Raw genomic sequence first — 5173 nt, forward strand, 5'->3', positions numbered from 1 at the left:
GTGTGAAGTGTCACAAATTACTTTTCGTCACAAGAAAAAATAGGAGGCAAAAAAAAAAAAAAAGAGTTGTTCATACAAAAAAAATGTGTGATATGCGATCAGAAATATAATGACCACATATAGTATTCCCTCCAATCCAATCTATTGGTAACATATTTCGATTTGTTGTGAGAAAAGTCTTTTAGAAAATTACATTTTTGTAAAAATCGTGTATAAATAAAGAAAGATATAGTCAAAATATTGCCTTGAAAACATCCAAAAGTCAATGTTACCAACAGATTAGATTGAAAAGAGTACATCAAAGAGAAAAGTAGAAAGTTCAATTTATTGTATTAATTGTTGAGAATTAGCTTCTTATAATCCAATTGAGTTTAACATCTATCTATATATCTATATATAATTATAATAGAAGAACCGCTAGACACGTGACACTCTCATATTTAATGTTTTCCCGTCAAGCATTTCTTTTTGATACTAAACACAAGCAGTCAGTTAAGGACGGTATTATGGATTTATGGTAAATCTATAAATATTATAAAAAGACAAACTTCCCATATATTATTCTCGCCACGTCAGAAATCCCCTCAAGCCATACCGCCACGTCACCAGCACAAATACAAACCTACTTGCCCTGCTTTTGGCGTTTTTCGTTTAACTAAAAGCTTCTTCCTGTTCCCCTCATTACCATCATTAAAGACCCCAATTAGCACCTCCTCACTCTTCATTACCCCAGCCTCTTTCAACTTCATCTTCCTCATCATTTGTCCACTTCTCTCATGCCCTTTTATCTTTCCCAAATTCAATTTTACGTTTTAATTCATCACCTAACTTCATATGAATACGAGTATATGAGAGTTGGAAATTTCATTTTTATTAAACTTTTACTAATCCCGTTTCGTGTCTTTTCCAGGTTCTTAATCCTTATAATTGACAATTGAAGCTTTTCATTTTCATTTTCCCCGTTTTTCTTCCTTCGAATTTCTATTTGGTTAATCTATTCCTCGATTTTGATTTCCTGTCTTTTCTTTCTTTCAGCGCAAATGGAAGCTCACGTGTATTACCACGGCAAACACGGAATTCCAATACCCAAATTTGTGTTTGGCCCCGCCAAACTGTGCCAAACAACCGAAGCTATTCAACAAGCATTCCGACACCATCTAGCACAAGCCTAATAATTCCAGAAACTGTCCAAAATTGAAACTAACTATTGGGCATCTCCTTCTTCTTTACCCTCTTTTTCCACTTTCAATTCAAAATATTATTGATAATTTGATATATGACTCTTACATAGTAAAATTTCTCCCTCTATGATTTCTGACTATATATTCAAACTCTCTACTACTTCCTCACTACTCACCGAAGTTATGAATGGTTGGTGTTAATTGATTATAATAGAGTTTGATGTCCCAATTATTTTATTATCCTTTTGAAAGTTGTAATTTATAGTGTTTTTTACGAGGTATTGATTCAGTTGTAGATGTTGCTGGAATTATTAGTTGGATACAAATTAGATTGTTCCTCAGTCCCGTCCTTATGAATCTTGCTCGAGGCCACTAGGTATGTACTATCACATTTGAGGCTAGTACTAGGACAATGCCTGTTCTACTCATCTTGGTGTTCATACTTAGGCAAAGAGGCTGGTGTTATAGTAATTATTGAGTTTTCATTTTCAAATAATATAATGATGCTCCCGCAACTTTGTTAAATGATGATGATAATACGATTGTTAAAGCTAGGAGTAGGAATAAATAGGTTGTGAGTTCTTATACTCTGTGATTTTATGACAGGAAAAGGAATAGTAGAGACTGAATAAAGGAACACCCCATTGTTATTGAAGTCGTGTCATCTACCCTTCTGCGCAGCGGGTGAGGTTGGAGATTATTCTAAGTGTTCAAGCTGCTATGCCCAAATTTGTGTTAAAGCACGCCAGTGAAGATTGACACTTCAAATTTTGTACTGGCAAACCTCAAGCTGAGATGTGAAAGGCGATGTCTAAGTGATTATGCCAAACGAATTCTTTCAATGGCCTCCTAATTTAATAATGAGAAAACTTGTAATGATGCAGGGAAGGAATTTCTCTAAAAGCTTGCATATACTTACTACTTGGTAAATGATAGGGCAAAGAGCTTACCTAGAGCTGCAATTATTGGGCGGGTTGGGAGGGTCACAATTCAAAACTGCTGTTGGTTTCCCATGATAAATCATTCCATCTCTATTAATTGCTAACACAATTTCCTCCCCGGTTGCGAGATTTTACGCTTATGCATGTTTATTTTATTGCTTATGCATGTTTCTTGACACTAGGCAACATTGAAGATAGGAAAATCAGGACCCCAAGGAGGATCAACAATTATAGATTTCATGTTTCTTGAATCTTATTGAAATGCGACTTAGTAAAAAATTGAGACAATTAATTTTTACAGCCTTATAAATAACAGTTTTCAAAAGTTACTACCTTATAAAACAAACTCCTAAAATTACTACCTTACTAAGCATTACTGCATACAAATTGCTATCAATTATCTTTTCTAGTCTGTTTTTATGTTAGCTGACAAAAACACCCCTACAATTAAATGGATTATTCTCTTCTCATACTCAGTAAAAAGTAAAAACACACCTTACCAAAAGAAATTACTTAGTAAACACACTACTCTTAGTTATGTAAACAGATTGCTTATTATTCAACTTATACATACCCATTGTAATTATGCAAACAACAATACTTAAAACAATGGTTAAACTTTTCAAGAATAAAATGAAATTGCAATCAGATTGCTTCTTCTCTTCCCTTTGTTGTCTGATTTCATTTTTCATAATCTCAAGTTCACTTTTAGGGTGTGTTTGGATAACAAAAGTGGGGGGAAGGGGAGGAGAGGGGGAAGGAGGAAAGGGAAAGGGAGAGAAGGGAAGGGGAGAAGGAATAGGTTGTGGGTGTTTGGATACAATTTTCCTCCAAATCTTGCCGCCTATTGTGGAGAGATTTTGATTAAACTTGGAGGAGGGAAATTGGATCCCTCCAAATCTCTCACCCTCCATATCCCTCCCTCATTTGCTATCCAAACAAGGGATTTTAAATCCCCTACCCTCCCTCCCTTTCTTCTCCCTCCAAATCCCTCAATCCAAACACACCCTTAAGCAATTTATTTTCCATCACAAGCTCATTGATGATATCTCTTTGCCAATCATACTGAATTCGATCAACCCAGCAAAAATAGTTGCATCCTTTTCCCTTCTTGCTAGGGTTAGATAAGACGCAAGTCTCAAAGCGTCTATACCCGGATTGACATGAGTCCAAGCGGTGCGAATAACAATGGGATTCCCACAAAAGCATACCCCTTGCTTGGATGGCAATTATCATTATTCAATGAGCATTGTGACATTTTTCTTTACAAACTACAAAGCAATCAAAAACTAAAAATTAAGAACCCTAATTTTATTGGAAACATCACAAACCTCCAAATCTATTATTAGTCAACATAAAGTAAGCAATTAATACAATGAAAGTAAAGAAGAAAGGAGGAGGATAACTAACCTTTCAATATGGTATGTTAATTGAGGGTATGGTGGAAGAAAATAAACAAGCATGTGAAGAAGAAGGGTAAAAGAAGTAGAAATAAGAAGAGGGGTAATTTGGTCAGAATTTTTAAGTTCTAGAGGGAAATTTTAAATATTGACGGAATATTCTCTTATAAGTGACCGGAAAAGGTAATTGGTAGTAATTTGTATGCATTAATGCTTAGGAAGGTAGTAATTTTAGGAGTTTGTTTTATAAGGTAGTAATTTTTGAAAACTGATATTTATAAGGTTGTAAAAATTAATTGACCCTAAAAAATTACTCCTTACTACGGAGTAATTATGAATTTTTGTTGCTAGCTTTGTAACTGTTCCACTATTGTGTTTTCATGTTCAGTGTAGCAATTGCCACTATTCTTTTCAAAAAAAAATTCACAAATTTAAGAATAAGACGGTCTCACCATGTGATATACGATCCACTTTTATTAAAAAGAATTATTCATTTAATGCTAATACATGAATTATACATTATATAATTGAACCGTTTCACACAAGAATTACATAAATTTTTTTGGCCCATTGTTCAGTTTGAGGAAAATAAGAAGCCTTTTCCATAATTATATCTTTAGATTGGAAGTTGAAGTTGTAACTGTGCCAAATCTTACTTTCACCAAATAATAGTCAAGCTGTGGTTAAGAAGTGTGGAGTTTTGAGGGCTAAATTTCTTAAGAAAACGTCTTCTGGAGATCTGGTATTTCTACATAATTCGATCACCGGCAAATATGGGTTGCTAATTTGCTATATGTATTCTTATATTTTGTAGTCTTATTAATGTTATTATGTGTATTCGCATGATATATATAACCATAACTTATATGACTTGACTTTAATTTTTTAACAAATTATAATTTTGTATGTAAAGAGCTTTCAAATGAGTACGCATTTCATTTTATTACTCTTATATACAAAAATATACAAAAGTGGAGTATGTTGGAGCTTGTGTCCTCCACAAATTAGTGTGATAACATTTGTAAATCTCTTACAGGTTCACAAGAGTATACTTCGTATATTTAATCAGTTGATTAACGTTTACCTAATAACGGTTGGCTTGCTAGAAAGTTTGACGTTATTATCATACAGATGACGGTGATCAACTGGTCCCTTAAGGTCACACCTATAGGACGTGTTTGAGAAATGTGGTTATAGAAATATAATCACATTGATGCCCAAAATGACTAAAAAGTTAGTCAATGTGTTGATGAGATAATTATTTAATAAAATTAAATAATATTAAGTTGAGACGAATTAACTGTCAATTCGTATATTAAATATAATAAGTTATATTTAGTTAAATATATTTAATGTTAGCTTGGACGAATTAATCTGTTAATTCGTAATTAAATATAATCAGTTATGTTTAATATCAACAAGATGAATGTGTCATAGTTGTAATAGTGAGGGTACACAAACCAAGAGGTCATGGGTTCGATCCTCACTAGATGACAATTCAACACACTTTATATATTTTTGGAAAGACCAAAAATAAGGAGAATAATCTCCTTATTTCGGTCAGTTGGGCCAAAAGTAGGAAAGACTTTTCTTTCCTAATTGACTCCAAAATTTCGGTCTGTATAAAAATAAAAGGTAGAGAATTATTTCT

General features: G+C 33.3%; 1 long non-coding RNA gene across 1 annotated transcript; it reads left to right on the plus strand.

Moving 5' to 3' along the window:
- Positions 1–704: 704 nt before the first annotated feature.
- Positions 705–2329, plus strand: LOC141621558 (uncharacterized). The gene is made up of 3 exons (XR_012532442.1): positions 705–910; positions 1036–1557; positions 1788–2329. It is a non-coding gene; the product is annotated as an uncharacterized LOC141621558 (long non-coding RNA).
- The last annotated feature ends 2844 nt before the right edge of the window (positions 2330–5173 follow it).

This window comes from Silene latifolia, chromosome X (assembly GCF_048544455.1).
Source record: "Silene latifolia isolate original U9 population chromosome X, ASM4854445v1, whole genome shotgun sequence".
In the NCBI taxonomy this organism is placed as follows: domain Eukaryota; kingdom Viridiplantae; phylum Streptophyta; class Magnoliopsida; order Caryophyllales; family Caryophyllaceae; genus Silene; species Silene latifolia.